Source organism: Leopardus geoffroyi, chromosome A2 (genome assembly GCF_018350155.1).
Source record: "Leopardus geoffroyi isolate Oge1 chromosome A2, O.geoffroyi_Oge1_pat1.0, whole genome shotgun sequence".
Classification (NCBI taxonomy): Eukaryota; Metazoa; Chordata; class Mammalia; order Carnivora; family Felidae; genus Leopardus; species Leopardus geoffroyi.
The window spans coordinates 43,850,615-43,873,003 of NC_059331.1; positions in this window are offsets into that span (position 1 = coordinate 43,850,615).

The window sequence follows — 22,389 nt, forward strand, 5'->3', positions numbered from 1 at the left end:
CTTGGACATGTTACAGATTGCCCTACAGGAATCCCAAATTTAGTGAACCTAAATCTTTTATAATAAACTATAAACTTACCTTTTGTTCCTAAGGGAGATGCTATCTCTACATTCCAGATTGTAAGCAAACTTGTGCTTTATTCCAAAGGAGACACTTACCTTAATCCAACAAGGCTATTTATTGTATAAACATCCTTGTAATGATAGTTAGAAATAAAGATCTGTCTTGTTCACCCATAAGACATGTGGGAACATGACAATCTCATAGATATTGTTTCTCAACATACTGATTCCTCAGTACAGGTAGCTTGAGAAGCACTGATCTAAAGGGTGTTTTGTTTTGTTTTTTAAAGTCTTTTGCTCACACAAGTTACAACATAGAGATTTTTAACCTATTTTTCATATGGTTCCAGGAGCCTGTCATTATGTCTCTGAAATCATTATAGGGATTGGTAATTTTAATAGAAAGTGCTAGAAAAGAATCTGTTACTTCATGTATGTTCCATGTATGTTCCATTCTTTTTTTTTTTTTTAATATTGGAGCTTGAGATAGGATGCGTAATAGAGCTCCTGCTGGAATGCTGAAAAGAACTAGAATCTAACCTAAATTGAGTGGGGTAAAGATAGACTCTGCTTATGAGGATTAACCCCAACCAAATCCTCTTGAAATTTCTTAAAGAGAACCACAGATGACAACAAGAACAAAAGCCCTTCTGGAGGATTTACACCACCCTATGTATTGACACCTTGGAAGAATACTGAAGTGACTCCCTCTTAACTTCATAGCTTATTTCATAGGAGAGACAACTTTTGCAAGTTAAGTGTGAAATACTAATTATAATGGAAAGACAGTGGAAAAAATCTCCTGTGTAATAGAAGGAGAAGACATTATGGCTAGCTTCTGGAAATAAGAGAAATCAAGTTAGTTAATTCCAGAGAAAACTTATAGACGAAAAGAAACTTATGAAGTGAAAAATACAATAAGAAAACAAGCATAACTGTCAAATAGCTTGCATCCTTTTGATCACAAAAGTGAGAAAGACTGAGATTATAGCAGAAATCTGACCAAACTGAGTTAAATCTAAGTTAAGTCTGCCAGTGCAGACTCTAACTCATGAGCATGAAAATATGTTCATGATAACATCATGCAGATGAAACAAACAATAATTAGAAGCCTTGCTGTATATATTCTAGTCAGCTCCATCTTGAGTAAAAAGCTGGAAGGGATTTTGAAAGGGACGTACATTCCAGAGAAAAAGGGATATCTTGAAGCAGAAGGAAATGTATTACATGCTCAGGGGTAAATTTAAGTCTTTGCCCTCAAGAGAGACTTGCTTTCCCCCTGGACTCTACCAAATCTGAGTAGGTAATGAAGGAAGTTGAATCTTCACATAGTCACCCCTCTGCTCTTTGATTCTTTAGGAGGCCCTATATATGAGGAAAAGCTGAAAAGTTGAGTGTAATGCTCTACATAAATTGCCCTGGGATTGGTGCAGTACTACGTAGAGTGTTCTTGTTTGTATCATCTCCCAACAATTTTGAATGTTGATCTGTGTGTGTGTGTATAATCTGTGTAAATATTTCAAGTAATATAGACACAGCAATAACCACTAGACTACCAGACCCCCATCCCAATATCATTTCTGTTCCCCAGATATGTATACTATCAATTTGGTGTGCATATTTCCAGACTTATACATAGACATTTATTTGTCATTTATGTATATAGAAATGGGATCATATAGAATAGGGATCCTACAGTTCTATCCTCTGGGTGACATTTGGTCAGCCATCTGTTTAGAGCCTGTGAGCTAAGGGTGGTTTTATGTTTTTTAATTGTTACATTTTAAATAGTTATACAAGAAACCACATGAAAACCTCAATTTTGTCTCTTGTTTTGCAAAGCCTGAATATTTGCTATTGGGCTCTTTAATAAGTGTTTGGCCAATCCTTGATATAGAATGAATTGTTTCCCAAAATATCATAATTTATATGTAAAAACATGCTTTGGAGATCTTTCTATGAATCTATCTCCTTTTTAGCTGAAAGATAATATCTCATAGTATGGATTATTGTTGTGTAAACTACTTATGTTTTTTTGATAGATATTAGGTTATGTCTCATTTTTAATATCAAAAACAGTACTGAAGTGCCCACACTTTTGGTCCACAAGAGAAAATAATGTTTTCCATTGATTTTATATGTATTGATAATCTCTCCATAGACCTGAGTTCACTCCCTACATCTAAGATTTTTGGTAAAATCAGATGCTCTTGGTTTATCACTATGAGAATGGTTAAATGTCAATAAGAAATGTAACTATCAAGTCACTAGTCTTGTATCAGTAGATATAATATATTTTCTCCATTGGCAATGCTGTGAAAGATGACGAATATGAAAAGAAAAAGTATTTGGTGAACACAGAAATAAAACAGGGGGCATCAATTATATGAATTCAATGCTTAAAAAGAACCAGACTAATTCAAGTACCACTCAAATAAAGATCGTGCTGTTAACAGATAAGGTTATATAGGCTACTCCTTTTTCTCAACAGACTTTATGATTCTCATTTCACACATAAAGCCCTGCCTCCACATGTTAGGACATCATAGGAACGCACATAATCATTGCTGAAATTTTGAATGAATATACTGATGTGTCTTTGTGAGATTGATATCTGTGGATGTATGATTATAGGAACATAGATTATAAAATGCATGAAATTTAATTCAAATAATGTTTATTATGGAAAAATAATAAAGTCATATTATCATGAATTCTTAGAGACATAGTTTAACCAATTTTAAAATACTATAAGTAATATGTAGGGAGTACAGAGTGAATCAGGTGAATCAGAGAGAATATGCAAAAAAAATAGTGTATTTTAAAAAAAAAAACCTGTGCTTTTGAAACAATATGACAAAATGTTGTACTTTTTGACTAGCTCACAAAGGTTTTCCATACAGATGTCAAAGCACGTATTTTAAGAATATATACTAACCACATTCAAATAATTTAATGGTTGTCATGGAAAAAAAGAACTGAACATTGCTATGTTGCTCTAAAGCAAGTTCTCAAATTTTATCCTGGATCAGGATCACCTGGAGGGCTTGTTAAGGCTGCTAGGCCCTGTTTTCAGAGTTTCTGAATCACTGGATGTGCTTTTGTGTGTCAGTCTGACTGTGCTAAACTGCCTCCCCCAGAATCCCTTTTGTGTGTGTTTCTGGTTAGGTGGGCTACAAGAGACAACTTGAAAGAGTAGGAAGAAGGAGGGGAGCAGCAGCTGATAACAGTCCAATGCTAATCTAGGTGCTGCTATGAAGGGGTTTTGCAGAGGCAGTTAAAACTCTAATTAGATGACTGAATTAGGGAGATTATTTTGGGTGGGCCTGACCTACTTAGCTGTAAGTCCTCAAAGAGCCTTTAGACCTGAGATGGACAGAGAGAGAGGAAAAGAAAGAGAAAGACAAGGACACAGAGAGAGACACAGAGAATAAAACTCCCACTGTGAGCAATAACTTCATCCCATGCCCCTGGGTTACCAGCCTATTTGTGATCTTCCATTCCTAACTAAGGACTGCCCTAAGGACTTTGAATTTGCTTAGCCAACTCCTACAACTGTGTAAACCAACTTCTATAATGAATTTATCTCTATATGTAGTATATGTAATATATAAGTACATGTACAAATTATATAGATAGATATACACACACATATACATACATATACATATACATATACATACACATATACAAACATACACATACTTCTCTGGTTGAACCCTGACTGATACGGTCATTTGGGGGGGGGGAACTGGAGAAATTATATCTTTCACAAGTCTCCCAGGTGATGCTAAAGCTGCTGGTCTGAGAATCACACTTTGAAAACTGCTATACTAAAGAATAGAACATGGGTCAATATGTATAGATTAACAAGGATAAAATATTACATACAACATAAGACGGAAGTGTCTGACAACTTGGCATTGTCAGTCATGAATCATCTGCCTTGTGCAGAAATGAAGTTCTCTCCATTGCAAAGGTTCAAGAACAGTTTAGATAGTAAAGTATCCACTAAGTACTTTTCATGTGCCAGGCCATCTTCATTAATTAACTTAATCTTTTTATTATGGATGGTGAATAGTATTTATAATTTGCCCAGGGTCATAGCAAAGAGGGCAGAACTTGGATTTGCACTGAGATAATCTGATTGAAAGCCCGTGTTTCTGAATAATCAGCAATACTGCCTGCCATCACTGTTTCCTTCCCTTCCACCCCCCATCTATATATATTCACACACACTTACACATATATCTCAAAGATGCCATTAGAGAGGGTTTTTTTTTTTTTTTACAAACACGAATTCTTGGTTCCCTGGTGACTTAGATAAAAGTTAACATTTTAATTTTTATAATACTATACATTCTAATTTTCCATATCATGGGATGATTCAAATGAAGAATTGATAAATAATTTAGATCTTGGTTCTATCTTATACATTAATATATGTGTTTTTACAAAAACTGCTAAGAGCTTGTACCATTCTGCCTAGTCTCTCCCATATGATACATGTTTACAAACTTAATGAGGAGAGAGAAGAGAAAGGATTTCCAGTATCTAAAATGTTATTAGTGAATTATATTATCCTTATCATTAATCATCATCTGTTATGTCAAGTTTGCTCTCCATCTGGTTGGGTATCAGGTGTGATGCTGAATAGTTTCAGCACATTAATTCCCAACTAGTGACTACTGGTGGGGGGCAGAATAGGTTACTCTGTGACTATTTATTAACTTTGTTAATTGTTTGACAAATCATTATTGACTACCATTCGCAGAATGACAGATGGCCAATAAGATGTTAAATAGCGTTTGCTGTATTTTTGTGATCTCTTGATAGATCATACATTAAAAAAATTAAAAAATAAAATACATCGTTAAGGGGGTGAATGAGTTATGTTACAAAATCAAGGTATGACTATTTTTAGTGCAAAAATGAAGCCTAATTTAAAATGGAGTAATGAAAACCAAATTAATCTTAAATGCTCACACAATTAAGGGTTGTTTTCAGAATCTTTTGCGCTTCTCTGATAATGAGTATATTAGGAGAGTGTTCTAGTAATCAATATTAGTAGGAGAGCAAAACTGGGAAAGAATCCAAAGTTAGTGGAAGAGTTCATGGTACAAATGCTCTCTGGATGAAATAATGAAAGGGAGGCTAGTGTGAATTCATGTTCTTTTCTGGTGCTTTTATGCATATGAAACTTCAGTAGAACCTGAGCAAGACACATTAAAAAATGGAACATGTTTAATTATTTTAACCTTTAAAACTTCAAAAAAAAAAAAAAAGGAGTTTAAACTTTAAAAATTTGCTGATTTGGAAATTTTACAAAAAATATAGAAAATATAATATGGAATGACTTGCATACTGGAAAAGTCATCCTAAGACATGATGTCCAATACTGAGTAAGAAATCTACAACAAAACCTAGACCTTTTATCCCATTCTTGCTCATCTCAGCTTTTATCCATCTTATTCACCAGGGCCATTCTATATTAACTAGAGTAATGCAAGCTGATGTGACAAATAAACATCAAAATTTTAGCGACATAACTCAATTGAAGCTTATTTCTTAGGTCACAGTTCAGATACAGGGTTTCTACTCAGAATATGGCTTTACTCCATCTAATGACTTAGGAACTCATATTTTTCCATCTTGGGACTCTCTTATTCTCTTCCATTCTGGAGTCCTCTGTGCTCAGGCAGAATAAAGGAGGAGAAAAAGAGGGTAGAGAAGGCATTCATATATTGTAACCATGTCACGACGTAGTGATAAATGCCACTTTCATTCACAATCCATTGGCAAGAAATAGTCATATGACTCCATTTAAATGCAAGGGAGGCTGGGGAATGTACTTTCTGCCTGGACAGCCAGTTACCAGCCATTACTGTAATCAGTAGAGGAGTAACTTAAATTTTGATGGGTGACTGTCTCTGACAGAACTGTCTCATAAAAGGTGTTACATTTATATTTGTGGAGTAAATGGATGAGGATGCCATTTGTTTGGAGTACCTTCTGGAAAGGAAAAGGATCACCAAGTTGAGGTGTCCTCCATGAGAATCATGGAGTTTTCTCTGTCGTGTAAGATGTAACAGGTAGAAGCAAGATGGCAGCAGCCTTCCAACTTCATCACACTTCAAGATGTTTTCACTTTGTTTCCTCCGTTTGACAGATTTTTTTTTTTTCTGAAGTCTAACAATAGGATTACAAAGTTCATAAGAATGACACTGCATGGAATATTTTCTAATTCACATACTGGAAAATACTCATCTGTGCCATGAAGTTTTCCTAGACTAACTGAAACCATTACCCTCACAATGTTACCTTATATTTTCTAAATATCTCATTCAGAATGGTATCTTCTCAATTTCTCATGTATTTATAATTAGCAGTGGCTTTTTCTAAATTACACCTAAGATTGTTATTTCCCTCTTAATTCCTTTCCCCACCACAATCTTTCCATCAAATATATTTATAAGCATATCAACAATTATCTGTATGTTGCAGGAAAATGGCTCCTTAAAGAGATCCTCCAGTGAGTCAAGCTTATATTTTTGAAAATCAATCAAATTCCTGTATAGTTAATGTAAACTTCTGTATTCATCTAGGGTGTACAGTGTAGTGATTCAACAACTCTGTACATTACTCAGTGCGTGTCTTAATCCCCTTTATCCGTTTCACCCAACCACCCTCCCACCCTCCCTCTGATAACCACCAGTTTGTTTTCTATTCTTGAGTATCTTTTTTTGTTTGTTTCTTTTTTTCTTTGTTCACTTGTTTTGTTTCCTAAATTCCACAGATGAGTGAAATCATACGGTATTTGTCTTTCTTTGACTGACTTATTTCACTTAGCATTATACCCTGTAATCCATCCATATCGTTGCAAATGGCAACATTTCTTTTTTTATAGCTGAGTAATATTCCAGTGTGTGTGTGTGTGTGTGTGTGTGTGTGTGTGTGTGTGTGTGTATGTGTGTGTGTGTGTCTGTCTGTATTACTCCTTCTTTATCCATTCATCTATGGATAGACACTTGAGTTGTCAAGCCCATATTTGAAAGATTGGGTTTGTTAAAACATATCAAGAGATTATCCATCCAAATGATGAATATCAAAAGTAATATGGATGAAAGCATCTTTTAAATTTCAATACTTTCAAATATGTTATTAATACCTATAAGAACTATGTCTTCATGGAACAAGCCATCTAACCAAGTAATAGGTTCTCTTTAACTTGAGCCATAGTGGCTACCCACAGTTGGTCTTCTATATTAGCTTCGTTTGGTTGAGTACTCTCAAGGGTCTCCTCAAACCATGAGATAATCTCCTTTGATTCATTTGAATTTCCTCATTTTGCAAGTAAGGAAACAAGAGAGGTGAAGTCACTTACCCAAGCCTAAGTGTTTAAGCTATGAAACACTTGCCTTTAATGACAACATACTTTTTCAGGAATCATGTGGGCTTTGGCCTTATCTGTATCTGAGCTTCCTTCAGCCCTTTCCTTCAATTTATTTTGATTGTTGTTTTCTTGAATGCTGTATCCAGGAAATGCTCTCAATTTCATATACAATAATTCCTCCACACTTCCAAGAGGTCTAAGTAATGTATCTGTCAGTATCCTGATGGCTCAATATTCAAATGACAGTTTTACTTGGTCAAGTTCAGTATGTTTTCTAAGGTTAATTTGAACTGGTATGGCCATCTAAGAATTGAACAAGCATTAGTACACTATGACCTAATACCTAAACTAGTTATGAAAGAGGAAAATATTAGAGAATTATTTTATAATAATTTCCAATATCTTACTGTATAATTTGAAATCAACAAAAACATATCCTTACTACTGCAGCATCTAAAACATTAACATACTTAGAATTCTAAAGACAGATAGTTTCTTGTTTCTAAGGAAATATTTTCCAATTAAATAAGCTTTCAGCAGATATTTTTTACTCTTTGGCTGGTTTATACTATGTGAAGTAATTCAAGACAAGACAGCTTTCCTGTTCCAATTAAGCATTCTAAAATGATGATGACAGAATGGGTGAGTAACTGTAGATTCAATCAATTACTGATGACTTGGTCTCTCAGTTTGTCTTTATCAGTATATACCTTAGAATGAGACAAGTTAGTTTGTCCAAAAAAAATCTGTACTGGAAGCATGGAATTATCTGATTTCCTCTGGTACTTTTTGGTTATCTTCACTGAGATGATCCTGTTAGATTGTAAATATCCTTCTTTCTGTAGTTTCACCATTAAAATACTCTAGTCATAAAACTCCCGATTTAGAGAAATTAATTGTGTCGTACTCTAAATATAGAAATGAATTCATTATCTGATTTAATAGGACATAAACATCAGAGCAGAGATATATGGTGAAATTATAATGTATTGATCTGTTTTACCTCCAAACTGTAGTTGCTAATATTAAAAATATATATAGTCACAAAATTCTGTAGCTTGCAAATTAGGAAACAATATTTCATTTCTGTAGACTTTTTGGCATTCTGTTTACCATTCCACTGAAAACTTCTTATGATCCTTGGAAAACACAGGGAAAGACTCTATTGATAGAATCTCATGATACATAAAAATGAGATAGCATTTTTCACTGGTTTATTATCTCTCTTACATTTATGATTAACAGTTATATAAAAAGTAGTGCTGTTTGAATGGAAAATGCTTCTTAAAGTTGCATTTGCATATAATCATATGCTTGCAAATAGCTTCATGAAATCTGAGCATTTTCTCCATCCACTGAAAGTGTTCAACATGCCCCCTGCCATATAGAATGGCCCTTAAATGTTAGTTATTATCACCATCTGTGAAATAAGGGAGCTGAATTAGATCGGTATAACATATCACAACAGACCAAGTTTATTTTCCTCTTCTGAACGCTTTGCTCAATGTATTTCAAACCACATATCTGATTCTAGATAAGACATATGGTGTTCCTATAGGAAGGAGGTTTTAATTTTTCAAAGATTTTCTTCTTTTTCTTTATTCTTGAAAGTGCAAACAATGGTGGTCATAAAACCAACCACTGTATCATTTTCCCTCAGAGCAGGCATTCTTGTGCATATGCATAGCTAGGATATTAGTAACCAGAGCTTTTGAATTGTAGGCACTTGGGCTCTCTCAAGCCATAGCAGCTTTAATTCATCTGACCAACATGTAGACAATTCCAGACCCATTTCAAGACATATTAAAAGTGGAATTTTCATCTGACTGTGAATTGAAGAACTTTTACTTCTTCAGTTTCCCATGTGGAATATTTTTTAAAAAAAAATTTTAGAATCGTTTCACCAATAGGATGCTAAGCTTTGGAGATACAAATAAAACATGATCCTTAACTTCAAGGCAACTTAAATGGAGAACTATTTACTTGTAATGATACATTATTTAGTGTAGTGTATCATGTTTTATCATCTAATAACTGGAATATTCTAATGGGAGGTATAGGCAGTAATACAGATATAGGGCAACATATCACAAAATAGGTGAATCGAAAATCATTTGGGGCTTTATGGGTTTAAGTTTAAAGAACAAATTTGAATTTGGAGATGAAAAAAATGGAAAGACAGAAGAGATGGGGGGAGATTCAACAGGACATCTTAATCTAAATAGGACCAAAGACAGAGAAATAAAGTAAGAATGGCACTTGTGGGACACTGGTTAGCAAACTGAACAGGTCAGTATAATAGAAGCATCAACTATTGGATAGCTGGATATTTCTTAAATAGGTTTTAGACTTATGTAGACAAAGCTTGTAACATACTTGAAAGCATTGGAACATCTCATCACCTAGTCAACAGGGTACTTCTCTTTTTCTGAACTCTGGCAACCACTACTGCAAATTTAATTAGTCGATCATACATGAATTTCCCTGTTGCATTTTTAAAAATTCTTTTATTGCCTTCAGTTACAGATTAAGTATTACTGCTTAACTTTTCACATACATAAACTCTTTGAGGGCAGAGTTTAAATATAATAATATATATATATATATATATATATATATATATATATATATATATCCTACATTACCTACATGCCTCACATGTAGTTAATATTTGATAGTATTTTTCACTGGCCTACATACTTTGTATGGGTATTTGTTTTGCTTTATTATTTGTTTTGATTTTGATTAACTGCCTCTGTTATAAGTTGAATTGTGTCTGTCCAAAAAACATATATTGGGATCCCAAACTCTACTATTTCCAGATGTGATCTTATTTGGAAATTGAGTCCTGAAAGGAATAATCACATCGAAATGAGGTCATTAGGATAGGACCTAATCCATTGTCACTGCTGTCCTTATAAAAAGAGGACATTTGGGAATACAGAGAGAGTCACATAAAGGGAAGAAGATGTTAGGAGATACAAGGAGAAGGACATCTGGAAGCCAAGAAGAGAATCACAGAACAGATTGTCTTATCGTGCTCAGCAGGGACTGTCCCTGCCCATACCTTGATTTCAAGATGTCTGGACTCCAGAACTGCAAGACTATAAATTTCTGCTGTTTAAGCCATCTGATTTGTGCTACTTTGTTATGGCAGCCCTAGTAAACTAATACAATCTCTAAAATGACTTTACAGTCCTATTGAAAAACTTCCACAACATAAAACAAAACCAAGTCACATAAGGCTTAAAGTTTGCCAAATGTCCTACACTCCTGAACATACCAGCAAATTATTCAACCTCTGGTTTAATTGGTGTTAGAAGACTGGGACCATAGGTGTAATGATTAATTTTATATGTCAACTTGATTACCATGGGATTCCCAGATTAAACATTATTTCTGAGTGTGTCTGTGAACGTGTTTCCAAATGAGATTTACATTTCACTCAGTAGACTGTCTTCTCCAACGTGGGTAGGCATCTTCTAACCCATTGAGGGCTTGAACAGAATGAAAGGCGGAAGAAAGAAGTATTAGTTCCTTTTTTCCCTGCCTCACTACTTGAGCTGGGGCATCATCTCATCTTCTCCTGCCCTGACCCTGGGATTTATACCATGGGCTCCCCTGGTCCTCAGGCCTTCCAACTTGGACTGAATTACACCATTGCCTTCCTGGGTCTCCATCCCACAGATGAAAGATCATGGACTTTGTAGCCTCCATAATCAAATAAGCCAATTTCTCATAATAAATCTCTCTCTAATGTACCTCCATCTCTTTTTAAAAATATGTAGAGACAGACAGACTGACGGAGACAGAGACAGAGACAGAGACAGAGAGATGTGTATATATCCTATCCTATCAGTTCTCTTTCTCTGGAGAACCCTGACAAATACAATGGGTTTTAAGTGGGGAAAATGTCACCATGTACTTTACCATTTAAAATATATCTTGTGCTCTTAACAGCAATTTTATAAATACCTGCAAAGGTTATTTGTCAGTCAATTGCCAGTTGTCACTCATATCTCAATTACCCATCTATGAATTATTCAGAACTGGTTAATCTCAGACTGATTTTCTTTTTGCCTCCCAGCACACATCTGATCCCACTCTCTGTTCCAGCAATTGATATGTGCTTAGGGAATGCAGACTAATTTTAATATTAGCCTGAAAAAACACTTAAATGGCTAAATCTGTTTCCTAGAAAAAATTAATGCATTCCCCGAGACAAATATGTATCATCTCTGCATTATCAGATATTTTCAATTATTTAATGCCATGGCTCATTTACTTGATAATCAAAAGTATAACAATCTCTGTGCTTACACTGTTTTAACTTCAGGTTATAAATTCTTATTTGTCAGATATCTTTCCTTTCAGTTTTCTCTGATGCTCAGGACAGCATTACAGTGCCAGCTGATGAAGGTTGCACACAAGAAGTCTATACTGTAGTCTCAACTACTAGGGTTAGGAGACCTTATTGTGTTCCAGTATTAGCTCGTAACAACCCCTGCCTTGTTGGTGACTGTGCATTCCTAAGGCACAAGTGGAGTCCATCCTGCCATTTCATGCAATTTATCATCATCCATCTTCTGAGCCCTCATTTTTGATGTTCATATAGATAATTAATTCAGTTTAGATGTGACTATAATACCTTCCCTAAACGTTTTCTGAATTTGGACTCAGTGAATAAATCTATCTTTGTAGGTGCTAGCACCTTATCATATTCAGAATCAGGGTAGATCAACAAATACGAGAGAAACGAAGCAAATGTTCAGACAAGAGAGACTGTTTGCTGAGTTTTCCCAAGGTTTAGTTGGTTTCCCTTGGTTTAGTTGTTTTCAGAAGCCCTGTTGAAATTCTGTCCTGGAGTGTTGTGGGACCTCTTTATGTCCTTATAAATATGACCTGTTTGCTGAAATTAAGCTAATGCAGAAACCATGGGTCAAGTATCCTTATTTGATAGATGAGGTTCATGGAAGTTAATTTGCAGGTACCAAAGAATTAGTTTTAGATCTAGGAAAAGGACACATACCTCCAAACTCCCAGACATTGGCTCATTTTGAGATAATTATTCATTGCAATTATCTATCCTTTAAAACATCAGAATGGGAAACTAATAACGAGTAAATAGATCTCTTAATAAAATAATTATCATTCGCCGCCCGGCTTCCTACTATGTGCTTTTTGCCTTCTAGGCTGTAGAAATATATAGCAAGGCACAAGACAAATGAGGTATGTGAACTCACAACACATATATGGTAAAAATGATACTCTATCATCAATGTAGTCAAGATCCTTTTACTTTTTCTGGTAGTATGGGTAGATTTGTACAAATGTATCTCTTATGTTGGTCCTCCCTGAGACAAAGTTCATGAATATACAAAATGCCTAGCTGCAGTCACAGGTACAGTTTGGTCCCCATGGGATACAGAAAGCCAGCTGGCTCCCGGGAAACAACAGGAAAGGGAAATACAGCATAAAGCACTGGAGAGCATGTTTATACAATGTGTGCCCCACGGCTCAGTCCTGTGTAATATGTCAGCACACTGAGGACGTTTAGGGAATTTTAGCTCTTCAGAGAAAATAGAGGTTTATAAATACATACTAGCCTTCTTGCTCATTTTTTTCTTTGATTCTCATCATCAATCTGTCACTATTTGCGGTAGACATCTTGGCATCAGTCAGCTGACATTTATGCCCTAGTATTTAGGATTCTCAGTATTTTCAAACTTTAAATGTATTTACAGCACAATCATTTCACCTTGCATTGAAGGTCTTCAACAATCGGACTATAGGTACAACTATACCTCCTATGAATAAAAACAACTTGGGAATTGGTAACTGAAAGAAAAAACAAAAATCTCATTCTGTTATTTCCCTTCAAATTACAGATGCTGCAGTTAAACCAATACGTTTATCTTCCTGAGTACTACTACTACCACGAGCCTACTCCATAGTTCTTCTCCATCTATGCCTTGCCTCTCCAATTCGCTGTTTCAGGAAAGCTCCTTCCTGTGTCTGAGCTTTGCTGGCATCGCCAACAGCTGTTATTCCACCTTTGTTCATTGAGAATAAGGCCAGTTAAAGACAAGAAGACTTTTATTCTTTATCACTATGGTATCTACCTATGTGACCAGTTTTTGGCCAACACACCAAAAAGGAAAAGTCTCACACCATGAGGAAAAGTCTTCTAGGAAAGAATTTCTTCCATGGTAATATTAGCATACATAAGGAAAGTCCCTTCCATTCCTTACTTCTTTAGTTGTACAACTGAGATACGGTCATAGGGATTTTCTGTAGCCAACTTGCCACTGTGATGGGGATGTTGAGACCATCTCAGGAAAGTCCATTCAGAGTCATACCATTATTATGCCACCCAACCACCTTCCTCCAGACTTCCTGTTACATAGGAAGAGTGAAACTTTAAAGTCACCCTTATCTGGGTATTTCTTATTACCTGCAATTTCAGACAGACCCATACCAGCTGGTATTAGACTATAGTATCACTTTATTTGTACCTTTCTGTCTTTAGCCTTTTATATCTTATATTAAAATTATTTACTTATATCTTCCATATATATTGTACTTTACTTAGTTAACTAAAGTGTTGTTCCCCCATGTTAAATAACAGCAAACTGAAGCTTGAATCATTGTCCTCTCACAAGGCACACAGCTGGAAAGAGGCAATGCTGATTTTAACCTCATAGCATCCTTGGGGTATGGCTTCTCTTGGATAATTAGCCGGATGCTGGTAAATGTAAGTGTTATATTTTCATTGGTTCCTCTTTGACGAATAGCATTCCTACCAGAAAGTTATATTTATATGAATTTTTTATGGGTAACTTTCTGACTTATTTTGTAGCTATGCTTGGCCGTGGCATCTATATGGGGATGATGCTATAAATGGTTCAGTCCATAGTATTCTTTAGAATGCATGAGAAGCAGTATAACTTAGTAGTTAGGCACATGGATTGAGTCACAATGTAAGATTTATACCCTGACTCCACATTGGTTAGCTGTGCACCCAAGAAAAAGTAACAGTAGAAATTATGTTAGAAATGATCTCTTCTTCTAAAGCCTAGTATGATATCCTATATCTGCTTTTATTGTGGGATACCATATACACATTGGTGTCTTTGTAACTCCTGGATAAAGCATGCAAAGCCCAGGATCTTAGGCATATCAGGTGCTCAAAATGTGTTTCAATGAGTGAAATGTGATACATAAAATCACCTAAGCTTTCTTTCGTTGAGATGGGTATTTAGCAATACAAATTTCCTGGAAATAATATGCAGGGGCAAATACCAGGTATTGAATTATGATGGGTACTAGCCCAGCCCTTCTATCAGTTCTCATCTGTCTCTCCCAATATCACAGGAATTCTGGTTAAGGCAAAATATCTTTTGTAGCCTCAAAAATGTTATAGTGCTAAAGCTTTGATAGGGTTTCCAATTACATAAAAATGCATAATTGCCCACAGCATGATTTCTTTTAGGTCTCAATCCCAGGAGCCCAGTCTAAGTTTTCTTGCCATGTTCACTACTTATAGCTCACCCTGACAGGTTTCTTTATCTCTCTCTATTTTTTTTTAAGTTTATTTATTTATTCTGAGAGAGAGAGCACGGGAGGGGCAGAGAGAAGGGGTGGGGGAGGGAGAGAGAGAATCTGAAGCAGGATCCACACGGAGCCCATCGTGGGGCTCCCGCTCATGCATCATGAGATGATGTCCTGAGCTGAAATGAAAAGTCTGATGCTTAACTGAGCCACCCAGGTGCTCCCTTTATGTCTTTTTTTTTCTTTATCTCTTAATATGCATCTGTATGTGTATGGCCACATTTCTTTTCAGAGTCTTATTTGCTCAATGAGACACAATAATCCAGTTCTTTTGAGAAAAAAAAAAGCAAATTAAAAAGTTATTAAAGCATGCATTGCCTCTTGACAAGCCCCTCTGGATCCATTTGAGCTTATGACCATGGTGAGTCTTCAGGAAGGTTTTTATTTCACAAACCACTGAGCCCTTCCAAGCCACATGCTGTTTGATAATTAGGGGCTATATTATCTGTGATAGAAACCAGTGCTGAAGAAAACAGTGAAAGAGACTAATATAGACAACCAGCTGTTGTTTTTCTGCCACTGTACTGGTTGACTTAAACTATGTCGCCGTCCAAATTTATTCTGAGCCAGAACCTTTCCTCACGGTAATACGATGACAAACAGAACACTGTGCCATCCTGGCTGTATTGCCATAGCAATAGCTAACATCTGTGTGGGCTTTACAATGTACACTGTCCTTTTATATTATTTATCTTATTTAATCCTCACACTATAACTGTAAAGTAGGAAAATGTGGCCTCATTTTACAGGTGAAACAGGTATGTTTGATTTAATCTGGCTTGTCCAAGGTTCACTGATGGATCCAGAACTATCTGGCTTCTGTATGGTTCTTCATCATGATCATAATCATCTAGGCTTGTTTTAATAGTGGGGAAAATCTAACTGGTTCTTTTTTTACTTTTTTTTTTTTTTCAACGTTTATTTATTTTTGGGACAGAGAGAGACAGAGCATGAACGGGGGAGGGGCAGAGACAGAGGGAGACACAGAATCGGAAACAGGCTCCAGGCTCTGAGCCATCAGCCCAGAGCCCGACGCGGGGCTCGAACTCACGGACCGCGAGATCGTGACCTGGCTGAAGTCGGACGCTTAACCGACTGCGCCACCCAGGCGCCCCCTTTTTTTACTTTTTGACATGAGCTGTGCTGGGGTTTCTACTTTTGTGTACAGCGGGAGTTGTTTGAATAATACAAGCCAATACTGTGTTTGACCACTTTGGATTGAGGATCACTGTCCTGTTGACCCACTGAGTAATGGGTCCTACCAAGTTAGCTGTTTAATTCCAAACTGCTATCCCGGCTAAGCTAACAGAACAGAGGCTCTTAGGCACTAGCCCTTAAGAGAAACTTCAAGGCAAGGCAACATGGATGGCTATGTTAGAGATTTCTCCCTTAATAATTGCCTTCTCACCACAATTCACTAGCTTTCGATTTGGAAAACATTTAAGATTAATTTTTACCAAATGAAAACATTAGGAACTTTTTAGAAATTACTCATCTTATCATTGCGTTTCTCTCCAGAAACATTTCTCAGTTTTATTAATCTCGTGTTGGCCTGGAGGCCAGTCCTGCTGGTCTTGCAGATCCTGCTTCCTGGCAGCTGGGTCACATATTTGTAACCATTACTTCCATTCCTTGAAGGCAACCTTTGGACTTTATTGATTGCTTTATGTTAGTTAATAGTCACTTGGCATCCTTGACTTGTACTTTATAATATTGGCAAACAGTTTTAGCATCCTCATCTTTGCTAGAACACAGTCACAAATGAAGAATATGTGATTATTCTAGTGAGAACACAAGTGCTGATATTTTTAGTGTTCTTGATGCATCCTTCCCGTTGATAAGGAGTATAGATAGACTGCTATTTTTATATTATTGTCACCTTCTAGCACTTCTTGAAGAGGTAATGATGGGTATTATGGGCAATATTGAAACATGTATTTCAAAGTAAATTTGTTCCTTTAATCCTATCCTTGATGTTCCTTCCCCTTTCCTTCCTTCCTTCCCTCCTTCCTTCCTTCCACCCATCCACCCATCCATCCATCCATCCATCCATCCATCCATCCTTTTTGTATTGGCTCTGATGCCCTACATAAGAGTAGAATTCATTCCGGAGGAACTTTGGTGTAATTAGATAATCTTTGTTCTCATTTTAAATTGATATTATAAACCAGGTAGAGCAAAATGATATTAAACAAGCTTTTTTTCTCATCCAACATATGTGGCTTTATTAATATTTCAAAGCTCTAAGATCTTCCTCCCCCACCACCAGTTTTTCACAGTGACTTAAGCTTGGAATGTATGCTTTGGAATACATTATAAATGGCTGCTGAAGATACTTAGGACCCCTCTGAGAGGAGGGCCCAGTCTGCAAAATTACAGTGAAAAATTAGCATGGAATCAAGATCTTGTAGGTGTTGCTGCTAGAGGAAGAGTCACAATGACCTTCTCTCGTTTTCTGGAAAAAAAGCCTAGCTTATTCTCCTTGGCAAGCCTTAATAATCTCTAGCCTTATACATGGATTTTTCTTTTCCATTATCTTTGGTATATGAGTCCTCAAACATCAGACCTCAACTCGACTCAGAGAAGAAGTAGAAGACCCAGGGAAGTCTCTTCCTGATCATTCTAATGTAAGTCTCTCTTATTCTCTATTTCTGTACTCTAGATGGCATTCATTGCAATTATTTCTATTTTTACTTGCTTCTGTCTTTCTGTCCCAACAAAATGTAATCTTAATGAGTCTAGAGACCTCCTAGTGCAGACTGGTCCATTACAGGAACTAACAAATATTTGTTGAATGAGTGATTGAAGTGTTTCCTCATAATGATTCTGAATTATTAGCGTTACTGATAGGGAGCTGAGATGGGAGGCAATACAAAGAGAGATGAAATTCTGAATCTGTTCACATACCTGTTTTAAGCTTTTGGTCTGGTTGACTGAGCTGTGATTAATAAAAATCAGTAAGTGGCTCCATATGTAAAGTATACAACTTGAGAGGTTTTGATATATGCATACAGACATAAATCATCACTGCAATTAAGATAATGAACATAACAGTATGTTCTCCTTACTGTCACTTGTCACTCTCTCCTTTGCCCTCCCCACAGATCATCAGAAAAACACTGGTATGTTTTCTGTCACTAAAGATTAGTTTTCATATCTAGGATTTCCTCTAAATGGGATCATAGAATGTGTTGGGGTTGTTGGCCTGGCTTTTTACACTCAACATAATTAATTTGAAATAATAATTTTGAACTTATTTCAAAATGAAATAATTTTGAACTTATTTCAAAATTAAATGATTTTGAAATCCATTGCTGTTCTGTGTATTAATAGTTCATTCATTTGTTGTGAGTAATATCCCATCAACTGTTGTTGAGATTTGGGTTGTTTCCAACCCAAATATATAAATATTTGGATTGTTACATCATCGTACAGAATTGATTTTTTTATCAAAATCCAATAACCCTCTTTATCCCAGGTAATATTTTTGTTCTGAAATCTATTTGGCTTGATACCAATATAAACCCTCCAGTTTTGTGTTGATTAATTTAAGGATGATCTCTGTTTTTTTTATCCTTTTAATGTTAACCAATTTGTGTGTTTTAAGTGGGTTTTAAAGAGTACCTCACTTTCAGCTAAGATATTTACCATTCTACCTAAAGCAACTAGAAAACTTGACAAAATGTGAAACAACTATTTCCTGCATTAAACATTTTCACTGCAGGGTAGCAACCCCTGACAGAGTGAGAAGTGTGTTCCAAATTGCAGCAGTTGACTGTATGAAGAGTGTGTACACCTAGCAGTAAGGGAAGAGGAAACTAAGGCAGAGTCCGGTGGACACCTTGAGTTGAGGAAATGGAGCTGGAAGTAAAAGGATACCAGGAAGAGATTAATAGCTCAGTGAAATGTAGATGTAGAAACAGCCACTGCTTAAAATGAACAAGAGAAAAGCTAAAAAGTAAACACACCATCACTGATGTTGGGGTAACTTCACATGGCCTAACGTATGTGTAATTATATTCCTGAAGGAGAATGAGGAGAAAGAGCAACAGAAAAAGAAAATTATACTAGTGATTGAAATTTTCAACATTTGATAAAAACTATAAGCACACAGATCTAAGAGTCACAACAGGACCCAAGGATGTGACATATAAAGAAAAGTACACCAGTGCACACCAGAAACAAATTTCTGGAGAACAATGATAAAGAGAATATCTTATCAGCAGTCTGAGAAAAAAATATACACAGTACATAAAGACAAGCAAAGATAAGAATGGCAGAAGAGTTCTCAGAAGAAACAAGTCATAAGACATTGGAGGAATATCTAAGTACTGAAAGAAAAGTCTGTCAACCTAGAATTCTATACAGAGCAGGAATATCTTTCAGTAATGAAAATGAAATAAAGACTCCTCAGGTATAAATATGCAGAAAGCATTTACCACCAGCAGACATGCATTAAAAGAACTGTTGAAGTAAGTCCTAGAGGCAGGAGGGAATGGCAGCCATATAGAAATCTTGGTCTTCACAGAGAAATGAAAAGCAATGCAAATGGGAAATTTGTACGTAAATGTATTATATTTTCTTTATTTTTAAAGGCTATTAAAAAGATGACTTTTTAAGGCAAAAATAATAACAATGTAGTGAGATTTATAAAATATGACAAAGTAAAACAGGTAAACAATAGCACAGAGTGGTAAAGAAAATCTACCATTGTGCATTTTGCATTATTATTAATTCCACTTAGTTAACATGCAGTTTTATTAGTTTCAGGTGTACAATATAGAGATTGAGCAATTCCACATATTACCTGGTATTCATCACAACAAGCACATTCCTTAATACACATCAACTATTTAACCCATATCCCCGTTCCTTCTGGTAACCATCAGTTTGTTCTCTATAGTTAAGAGTCTGTTTCTTGGTTTGTCTCTCTCTTTTTTCCATTTGCTCATTTGTTTTCTTAAATTCCACATATGAGTGAAATCATATAATATTTGTCTTTTTCTGACTGACTGATTTTGCCTGGTATAATAGTCTCTAGCTTCATCATATCATTGCAAATGGTGAGATTTCATTCTTTTCTATGCCTGGATAATATTCCATTAATATATAGATAATATAATAATATTGTGTGTATATATATATGTACATATATATAGTATGTCACTGTGTGTGTGTGTGTGTGTGTGTGTGTGTATATATATATATATATATATATATATATATACATATATATATATATATATATGGTATATCACTTCTTCTTTATCCATTCATCAATTGGTGGACACTTGGGCTGCTTCCATCTCTTGGCTATTGTAAATATTGCTGCTATAAACATTGGTGCGTGTATCCCTTTGAATGGTGGCGTTTTTTTTTTTGTTTTTGTTTTTGTTTGTTTTTTGTATTCTTTGGGTAAATACCCAGTAGTGTTATTGCTGGATCGTAGTTCTGGTTGTCTTTTTTTTTTTTTAATATGAAATTTATGTCAAATTGGTTTCCATACAATACACAGTGCTCATCCCAACAAGTTCGTGGTTCTGTTTTCCACATTGGAACCTCCATACTGTTTTCCACATTGACTGCACCAGTTTGCATTCTGAACAACAGTGCACAAGGGTTCCTTTTTCTCCACATCTTTGCCAACACCCCTCGTGTCTTGTGTTGTTGATTTCAGCCATTCTGATAGGTGTGAGGTGATATCTCATTGAAGTTTCGATTTGCATTTCCCTGATGATAAGTGATGTTGAGCATCTTTTCAAGTGTCTGTTGGCTGTCTATGTTTACTTTTGGAAAATGTTCATGCATTCTGTCAAATTTTTAATTGTATTAATTGTTTCTTTGGGTGTTGAATTTTTAAGTTCTTCAATATATCCATTGTATTTCTTAAATAATATACTGAAGTGCTATAATATTACTTAAACATAGACTCATTATATTAAAATGTATACTGTAAACTCCAAAGCAATGTATTATTAATCCATCCAAATAAAATGGAGTTATAAAAAATTTTTACTATAAAATATTTCTTTTATACTAAATATAAAACAAAACAATAAAAGAGAAAAAGTAGATTAAAAGCAGATGTCACATATAGAAAACAAAAAGCAAGATATAGTATATTGAAACCCAGGTTTGCCATATATAGTAAATATAAATTATAGTAAATATAAAAGGACAAAATGTACAAATTAAAAGGCAATGATTGTCAGATTGAACTTAAAAAGAAAGCAAAATGTAGCTATATGCTGCCTATAGCTACTTTGCTATAGCATTTCTTTTACATCTTTAAATTATATGAAACAAAAGTGCTAGCTGTAGAAAACACACACATGCACACACATCATCATCATCATCATCACCATAAGATTGGAATTACAGATGACTCAATGTAAAACCAATTAATTAAAAGGGCACTGGGGTAGCTCAGTCAGTCGAGCATCCAACTCTTGATTTCAGCTCAGGTCATGATCTCACAGTTTTGTGGGTTTGAGACCAGTGTTGGGCTTTGTGCTGACAGCGCAGAACCTGCTTAAGAATCTCTATCTCTCTGTATTTCTCCTGCTCACCCTCTGTGTGTCTCTCACAAAACAGATAAATAAACTTTAAAAAACCTAATTAATTAAAAAGAAAATAACGTTTGAACACAATTTGTTAAAATAGCCTAAAATAGTAGGCATGAGATAAAGCAACAATCTAACTGTCTACCTATCTGATGTCTAACTCCCTCATTCCTTCTGAATATGTCCTCCAGTCTAATTCACACCCAGCTGCTTAAATTTCCCCTTTACCCGTTCCTATCATTCCTTTTGGTGCCTTTGCATAGACTGTCCTGTCTGCCTGAAATCCCCTTTCTACATGTCTACATCTGCATAAATTGTACTTATCCTTCAACATCTGGTTCAGATGGTACCTTCTGTGTGAAGACTTTCTGACTTTGTTATTATGTTTGACTTACACTTATTTCATCATACATGGTCATTCTTTAATCCAAACATCTTCTTTAACCATTGAGTCAGGGAAAATTTTTTTTTAACATGAAAGAGACTAGGTATGAGAAATTAGATGAATTTTGCAAATTCACATGTATAACTTACGCTGAATTCACTTATGAAATTACTCACTATGACTTTATCACTCATCCTAGCAAATAATTATTCAAAATTTGTAATAATAGATAAGGGTGCATATTGTCACTACTTTCTTTCTCACTGAAATAATTATACATTAAAAAAGTTAATGAAAATTCTCTCAAATTCTCTCTGGTTATCATATAAGGTTTATCATGGATGTGTAACCCATGCCAGCTCCAAGCAGTCTCC